Raw genomic sequence first — 9,793 nt, forward strand, 5'->3', positions numbered from 1 at the left:
AGTACAAAGCCTAGTCGTACTTCTTAAAGCTATATACGGTAACCCAAACCGCCAAGCTACCGCTTAAAGGAAGATAAACCATATAACTTAAGAAAAGAAAAGTTTCCTAGTATACTTCTTTGAATTTAATTGTTATACAAAGGAAACAGGCTGGAATAACTCCGCACTAATTAATAGCCTTATTAAATCTCTAAGCCCTAAACTAAAAACCTCCCTAATTGGTATAGACCTACTGGGAGCCCTTAACACCTGCGCAAACGTTATTAATAAACGGTACAATGATATACTATACCTGATACCAAAGCCCACTCCTTAATATAATATAACAACCCCGCGAACGTCTACTAAGTCATTATCCCAACCTAAGCACCCTGACGCCATAGATATTGACACTAGGACCCTAGGATACGCCCCACTAGGGTCCTCTAAATAAGAACAACGCACCAAGCTAGACCTCTGCTTTAAATATAGAAGTAGCTCCTACCTCTCTAATAACTGCTCCGCCCCCTTCCAAAAAGATCTATAAACAGTCAACGCTAGCAACTATTTACCGCACTAATCTTCTAGCCACTGACCCTAATCTTTATCTAGCTCCAACTCCGCGTCTAGTAAGCACTATTTACAAGGACAAAGCTATAGCTGACGTCCTATAAGAACCCTACCCCAATTACCTCCAAAAGGAAGGTCCTAGAGCTAAGTCGCTTTTTAGGACGACTCTGCCATAGGATCTTATTAAACGCATTTAAAGTTATAAACTCCGACTCTTAGGACCGTAGCATAACTATTAACTGCCGTCTTTAGCAGAATAGTTAATAGGCTAATACTTAAATCCTAATTAATACAGGAGCTAGCGGCATAGGATTTATTAACAAGATCTTTGCGTAAGATAATGGTTTTACCCTAACCCCCCTCGACCGGCATATTAATGTATTTGGATTTAATGGCAAATGTACTGTCTTAGGCCGTATTACCTATATAGTATTCCTAAGACTCCAATACCTAAACCATAAAGAATTAATTAAACTTTTTATTACCACCTTAGGTCACTTAGTAATCCTTAGACAACCCTAGATGAAGCTATATAAGGTAACTATTAATTAGGACAACCTTAAGCTTCTATTTACCGCCTCCCGTTACAAGCAGAAGTGCCTTATAACTCACTACTTAGACCCAGAACTAAAATCTAAAAAATTCACCAGAATCCACTAGTTTAAAATTTCCACGACTATCTACCCCACGCCTAAAAAATCTACCAGATTCCACTAACCCAGGAATTTCACCAAATTCCACCGACGTAAGATTTCTACCGATATTTATTAAGGATCTAAAAATTCCACTAAACCCCACAAATAGACCCTAAGTACTACACCGCCCTAAGCTAAGTAGAAGCTTAAGCTTAATACACGAAAATACCAGAAGGACTGGTATTCTACTATAAAAAGGATTCTTAAAGAACCCGAACCTAAATCTAATACTAACTCTGTACCCAATACCGAACCTAAACCTAAGTAAGAAACTACAAGTAATCCGAGCAAGCTCGGCACCCTAAATATCCGCATAATTGGAGCTACCCCGTTAGCGCAACTTGCTAAGAAACCCGAGCATATAATCTTCGCTGTTACGATAGCCGATATTAAGAAGGCCTTAGCACTAAAGAAGTATACTAACCCTGCTATAAAGGTACCAATAGAGTATTATTACCGCCTAGGTGCGTTCTTATAAAAGGAAGCTAATAAGCTACTAGAACACCGACTATACAACTATAAGATTATACTTAAAGAAGGAAAGCAGCCTGGATTTAGACCCTTATACAGAATGTCTTAAAATGAACTTTAAGTGCTATAAAAGTATTTAGACAAGAACCTAAGCAAAGGATTTATTAGAGCAAGCTCGTCGCCTATAGCCGCACTAGTGATCTTCATTAAGAAACCTAGCGGCGGTCTATACTTCTATATAGACTACTAAGCTCTTAACGCCATTACCGTCAAGAACTAATATCCAATCCCGTTAATATAAGAGACGCTAAACCAACTAAGTAAGGCTCGTTACTACACGAAGCTTAATATTATCTCTACATTTAACCGTCTCCGTATTGCAAAAGGGGATAAATAGCTTACTGCATTTCGTACCTAATATAGATTATTTAAATACTTAGTAATACCCTTTAGCCTCGCAAACGCTCCAAGCTTGTTTTAACATTATATAAATAATACCCTGCGCCCCTACCTAGACATCTTCTATACTGCTTATATTAACGACATCCTGATATATAGTAATAACCTAACCAAATATTAGAAATACGTTAACCTTATCCTATAAGCCCTGCACGGAGCTAGTCTATAATTAGATGTAGATAAATATAAGTTCTATAAAACGGAAGTCCTATACCTTAAACTCCTTATTTCTATAAACGGTATATAAATGGACCTAAAGAAAGTTAAAGTAATTATAAACTAGCAAGAACCCGAGAACGTTAAGGACGTAAGAGCCTTTATAGGATTTGCTAATTTCTACCAATAGTTTATTAATAACTTCTCCACCCTAGTTTTACCCCTTATAGCCTTAACCCAAAAGGATAAAGTCTTTATCTTTAATAAGGAATGTAAGAAGACCTTTACCTATCTAAAGGTTATGTTTACTACTACGCCTGTACTCTAACACTTTAACCTAAACTAAATAAGTGTTATAGAAGCCGACTTATCTAACTACGTTACTAGAGGCATCCTGTCTTAATATAACGAGGATGGAGTATTACACCCCGTAGTATACTTCTTAAAATGACTAAGCCTAGCTAAATACAACTACGAGATCTACGATAAGGAATTGTTAGCTATTATTAGATATTTTAAATAATGGCGACCTAAACTAGAAGGCGCTAAATTTCCAATTAAGGTCCTTAGCGACTATAAAAACCTACAGTACTTTACGACCACAAAACAGCTAAGTTATTATTAGGCCCGCTAGTTAGAATATCTGTCTCGTTTCTAATTCTTAATTATATACTGCCTAGGCGTCTAAGGTTAGAAGCCTAATACCCTAACCTAACGCTCGCAAGACGCGCCAGCCCTAGAAGAAGTGCGCTCTTACCAAAATTAGACCCTACTTCGCCCTAAACTATTTAACCCTCCTACTAAAGATCTTATGGTACTTGTCCTTAAAATAACTAATTAATTAATTAAATAGATTATAGTTAACAAATACCCAAATAACGAGTTTATCTAAGAGACGCTTAAGTTAATACAAGATAGCATCAGACGCTTTAAAAAGATTTCTCTAAGTAAATATAAAGCCCGTGGAAACCGCTTATATTACTAAAACCGTCTAGTTATCCCTAATTATAATAAGCTTAAGCTTAAACTCCTTAAACACATATATAATCTACCTGTCGCCGGCCACCCGGGCCAAAGAAAGACCCTAGAACTACTCTAATAGGAGTATTATTAGCCGAACATGCATAATATAACACAAAGGTACGTCTTTAGCTGCTATATCTATCGACGAGCTAAAGCTTCGCATAAGACGTATAATGGCCTTTTAAAGCCACTGCCTGTTCCAGACCGAAGATAAAAGAATATCTTAATTAACTTTGTTATTAATCTCCCCGTAAGTAAAGGCTGCATAAATATTATAGTAGTTGTAGACCAACTGTCCAAAATAAGATACTTAATCGCGTGCCCTAATATATTAACACCTGCCGTTGCCTAACTATTCCTAAATCATATATAGAAACTCTATAGACTCCCTAAAACAATTATCTCTAATAGAGGTAGCCAGTTTATCTCTGTATTCTAGGAAGAACTAACTATCTAACTCCGCATTAAAGCACTATTATCTACGGTATACTACCTAAAAACGGATAATTAAATGGAATGTGTAAATGCTATAATGGAACAGTATATCCGGATATATACATTATACTTATAAGATAACTAGATTAACTGGCTTGTATTCGCTAAGTTTACAGTAAATAATTCCGTCTTAGAAACTATAAAGGTCTCCCCGTTCCTGGCTAACTACGGCTAGTATCCACAAATGGGCTTTAAACCCTTTAGTAACGTTCCTTGTTCCGCTTACTAAGCCTTATAAGTCGCAGAAGCAAACAAATTTATAGAAAAGATAGAGGAACTACAATAGTTCCTTACTAACAAAATAATATGGGCCCAATCTGTCTATAAAGCTGTAGCGAATAAGAAATAAACCCCAGCACCGGCCTACTAAGTTAGTGACTTTATCTGGCTAGATATAAGAAATCTAAACACAAAATAACCTGCTAAGAAACTTAATTGGAAGAACGCTGGTCCTTATAAGGTTAAGAAGGTCGTCTCCTCTTACTCCTACCGATTGAAGCTCCCTAATACAGTTAAAATCCACCCCGTATTCTATACGTTAGTCCTTTATCCTACTGCCCCCATATTAGACGCCCTGCCTGGATAGATATAGGACCCTCCCCTACTAGTCAAAGTGGATGGTGAGAACGAGTACTTTATTAAAAGAATTAATAATATTAAGTACGACAAACGGAAACGCTAATATATATATCTTATAAAATGGAGAGGCTTTACCGAGTCCTTATAGGAACCTATTAACTCTATAGGACTTATATAAGCTATAGAAGACTTTCACGAACTCTACCTAGAACTACTATAGCCCTATCTCGTAAAAGCTTGAGTTTAAAGGGGGGGTACTGTTACGGGACACCCCCGTGACACCTTATATATATCTACCTGTTTTTACCAACTTAGCAATTAGAGACCAACTATAAAATGGCAATCTAACGGCAATTTAACGGCAATCTACGGCATTCTACTATATTCTGCCAAGTTCCACCAAATTCTGCTAAGTTCTACTAAATTCTGCCAAGTTCTGCCAGGACTACGACCTGAACCCTATTCTGCCCCATATATATATTAACTAAGCAACTAAGTCAACGATATATGCCCTTTCTTCCTGATTTCCTACCTTCTCTCCTTACGTAACGTCTTGACCTTATCACACAGTTTATGTACATAGCTTAATAATATCTACTTCGTTATATATTATCACCACTTATGCTCACTCTGTGACACTTAGGTTAAAAGTATAACGTCCTTAATTAATATACGGCTCTAAGAGCCTATAATAAAAAGCAGAGTATTAATAAATAGTTAAATAGCTGGCGGAACGTCTATAAGCTTATAGAGTAATTAAAGCTACCAGATATATAGGGATTTAGGCCACACTATGATTTTGTTTAAGCTATTAAGCCTATCTCTTCTAGCTTCGCAGGAGCTCTAAAAGTAGACCTTATTTATAAGAAACGGAAGGGCGAAGATGCACTATCTATTATCGAACTAATTAAGGAATTTAAGGAGTACTACCGTATGCAGTAAGTAGTATCCTCTACTACCCCTACTAATAGCTCCGTATTTGTAACCCTTTAAAATAATTCTAATTCTAATTTAGATTTTAATAGCAATTCTAATTCTAACGGTAATTTTAATTCCAATTTAAGATGGAACAAAAAATGCATATACGGCCTTGTATATTAATTTAACAACTGCTACTATATTGCTAAGAAGAAGCGCCTATAAGGATAGAAGCTAAACCTAGACGTCTAAAAGGAAGTAGAAGAAAAGATCTTATTTACGCCTTAGATTAAACGTATAGTTAATTATATCTAAAAAGGAGGATAGAAAGCAAAAAAGGACGCAGAATCTACAATTAATTTTAACTTTAAAACCCCACCTTCTATAATACCGACTAGCTATATTACCGTGTTTAGTACTAGTTAAATTCTATTTAAACTCTAGAATACCTAGATACTCAACCCTAGTATAAATACCCATGTCTATAATAATAAAGAAGACTTTACCTTCTTATACCTAGCAGTAGAAGATAACTACCTAATTACTGGCGGAAATTTTAAAAAGATTTAAGCTTACGGAATAGTAACTATTACTATTAATACACCTACTAGGAAGTTAAAAATGAAGCTATCTTATGTAGCATTAGCACCTACCTTTTTTATAAATATTGTAGCACTTTTAAGAGCTACTGATAATGATATCCATTTCAACTTAGGACGAAACTTACTATACTGTCTAGTAACTGGCGAAACAGTATACTATGCGAAACGACTAGGGGGCCATTAGGCACTAATGCACAGACAGCCTACCCTAGATTTAATAACTTAATCAACCTTCTTAATAAGAAAACATTAACTAAGTAGAATGGCTTGTAAACTAGTTGGAGCTATAGCTATAAAATAGTACAAAATACTTGGCCATGTAGGACCTGACGATATTAAGTAGCTTCTTAAGTACGTCAATAGCGCAGAGCTTAAAAAGCTAATTGACGAACGAGTACCGCTTAAAGTTAAATGTGAAGTTTGCTTATTAGCAAAGCACATATAGTAGATCTCTTAAAGACAAGAATATAAATATCCAGCTACTCGACCATTTACACGGCTAGCGTTTAATATTATTAACTTTAGAGTACCTAGATATAACGGCGATAGATATATTATATATTTCTATTATATATATTCCAAATTAAATTTTATGTTTACCTCTAGGAATAAGAATAAAGCTACTATTCTACTATCCAAAAAACTTACCGTTTAATTAAAATACGATTTTACTAAAATGTTATCTTTTTTTGGAGCGATAATAAATAAGCTTTTAAACAGATAGGAAACACCTTATAGATATAGTGCGCAGATAAAGGCATTACTTTTAAATGCCGAGCCCTGTATACAGAAGAATAAAATAGCGGAGCTAAATAATCTAGATAAACCCTTATAGAGTAATTAAGGGCTATATAGCTGGAAGTATCCTTACCCCCATCTTTAGGATTAGAAGCCTTCCTTACTGCTAGCTACGCACTTAACTAAACCCCAAATGAGCAACTAGGATAGAAAACTCCGTACAAGATCGCCTACAGCAAGATGCCATTACTTACCTATATGCACGTATATGGCTGCAAGACCTATACGCTGGACAAATGAGTTAAAAAGGGAGATAAGCTAGGTCCCTATACATTAATTAGATACCTAGTTAGCTACAATTTAACTAATATCCATTAAATCTAGATTCTAAGTCTTTATAAAGTCATTTAAACTAAAGATATTATATTTAACGAGACCTCGTTCTATAACCCTAAGGGTTAAGATATTAACTACCTGCTAAAGAAAGCATTAAAAGACACCCTCTAGATAATTAGTCTACTAAAACCTCTCCATAAGGATAAATCTAAGGATAAATCTATCCTATATAGACCTACCTTAAATATAGATTAAATGACTATACCTAAATTAAACGATTCGGCAGAGCCTCGTATAAAGGATATTAAATAATTACTAACTCCTAGCAGAATGGTATTTTTAGATTTACCAGAAAAAAATACCTCACTATAAGGACTTTAAGACGATATTATAGATATAATTAAAGAAAGTCCTAACTAACTAAGCAGTTTACTAGAACTGCCTAATTAAGTAACTAATATAGCTCTACGAGCTAATAAAGTCTTAGCTAAACCTTCTGTCGACCTTATCCTACTAAAAGGATTAAAAAGAATTTAACGTTAAGCGTATTCGACAGTACTAGCCAATCTATTTACCCTATTTAGTTACTATGCTGGATTTGCTATAGGACTAGTATAGTGGTGTAATTTAGCCCCCTGGATTTAATATCTAGATTAGGCGTAGCTTTAGAAGAGCCTAGGCCTTCTATAGTTATATAGGTTAGTCTAGAGCCCTTAGAGTCTTTAATAACTCTAGCGACACTAATAGATATACAATTTTCCTTTAATATACTCTTTTCTTTCTCTTTTTATTGCTTAATTTTAACTAATAGTGATTAATCGACAGACTAACCGACCGACTAATAAATAGCACTAAGACTTTCCTATCTTAGAGAGGTCGTACCCTCCCATATATTTTATAGCATTCTATATAGGAATAACGGTAAGCCCTTTAAATTAGAAGTCTAGTGCTCTATAAATAGAAGACGTATAGAAACGATCTAGAACTGCGATAGATATAACAGAACCTTATAGCAGGAACTACGATAGGCTCGTTAATAGGCTAGGTATATAGGTGATGTAAATTAAAGTTAACAACGTAATAATAACTAGTGGAGTAGTTGCCTAATAGATTAACTCTAATTATATTCTAAGAATTACTATAAGGAAGGAACTATCTAGGTAGGGACTAAGGGTCCTTAAATACACAACTATACTCCTAGGAAATCCTTCTTATACGTAATATACGTATTATACGTATTATACGTATGTTTCCTTTATATACTATATATACTACGTATAACGTTATATAACCTTAGTTACCATTCCTTATTATATAGCTTTATCGGCTCTATTCTAAACTATACTTATATTAACTAACTAGCTTCTTCTAACTCCTCTCCTAGTAGTTATAATATCGTACTTAAAGCATCCGTAACACTATCTCCCTCCTTTTTATTTTTATCCTTAAAGATTCCTAATATCTCTAAGTTGTTTACTAGAGGTATAATATCTATCTAATTAATTTAGTTAATATTGTTACTTATTATACCTAAGGCTCCTTCTTCTTTATAAGCGCAACGTTGTACTCGTACTATTGCTGCGATATTATCTCTAGGTAAAATTATACTATCTCTATATTCTTATTATGTAAAAGAGGGATTAGTTTATATTACGTTAGCAAGTCCATCCTTTTAATAACCGTCCTCTTGCTTATAGTACACTAAAGCGAATATTTATTTATCCTACGATGTTTACTCTGTCTCTAATACTAAATATATATAACCTATTATCCTTAATAGTCGTTTAGTTCCCTAATTAATTTATTTTAGGGTCTTATATTTAATCTACTACTACGCGGCTAAATAGTAAACTGTTTTAGGCTCTTATTAAGTTAAAACGTTTTTATAATGTGGAGTAAAAGGCTCTTAAAGCCCATATTGCGGCGTCTACTCAGTTACTCCGTCTTAAAAAGGGTTATAAAAAGGTTTGTTTTAAGAAGTAGAAGCTTATAAAATAGAGTTTATAAGAACTTAGTAATAAGAAAATAAACTCTTTTCCGGCCAAAAAGGAAACAGATCTAAGTAGTTTAGTAACTACTCTTCTTAGGTCCCCCTTAAGTGACTTATTTTTTAGTAATTCTTCTTTATTAATACTGCCTAACCTAATTTCTTCTAATACTCCTATACCTTTCCTATAGCGTTCTTTAGATTTTCTAGTAGCTTTTAGGTAGTCTTATTATAGCCTATCTACTTTACTTTATACTATGTTTTATTGTTAATATCCTTATAGCTAATAATCTTTAAAACTTACTATTTATCTTCTTCTCGTCCTCTATACATGTTTACTTTATAAACTAGTAGCTTAATATTTCCGTATACTAGCTCTAGTATTGTAATATACTATATATAGTAGATTTTTATTTTAGCTAGTAGGTTTAACTTAAATATAACCAGTAAAATCCTCTAAATAATTTTAAAAGGTCTTAGTCTAACATAGTTTAACTTCTTACTTAGTTGTTAACTCTTAAAATTTTTATATAGTAGCCATACTTTATCTCCCTCCTTAAGATCTAGTCCCTTAAATCTCCTAGCATTATAGTACTTTTTTATTCTTTCTTATACTACCTTTATTAATTCTATAAGGTCTATATAAAGATTTATTAACGTCTTTATTCTTTCTTTAGCTATGCTACTTATCTTCTTTACTTATTATAGTAATAATAATATCCTTAGCTTATATCCGTAATTTGCCTTAAATAGTAATATACCTATCCCTTCTTATAGCGTTATAT

This window comes from Cenococcum geophilum (assembly GCF_001692895.1).
Source record: "Cenococcum geophilum 1.58 unplaced genomic scaffold K441scaffold_63, whole genome shotgun sequence".
Taxonomy (NCBI): Eukaryota; Fungi; Ascomycota; class Dothideomycetes; order Gloniales; family Gloniaceae; genus Cenococcum; species Cenococcum geophilum.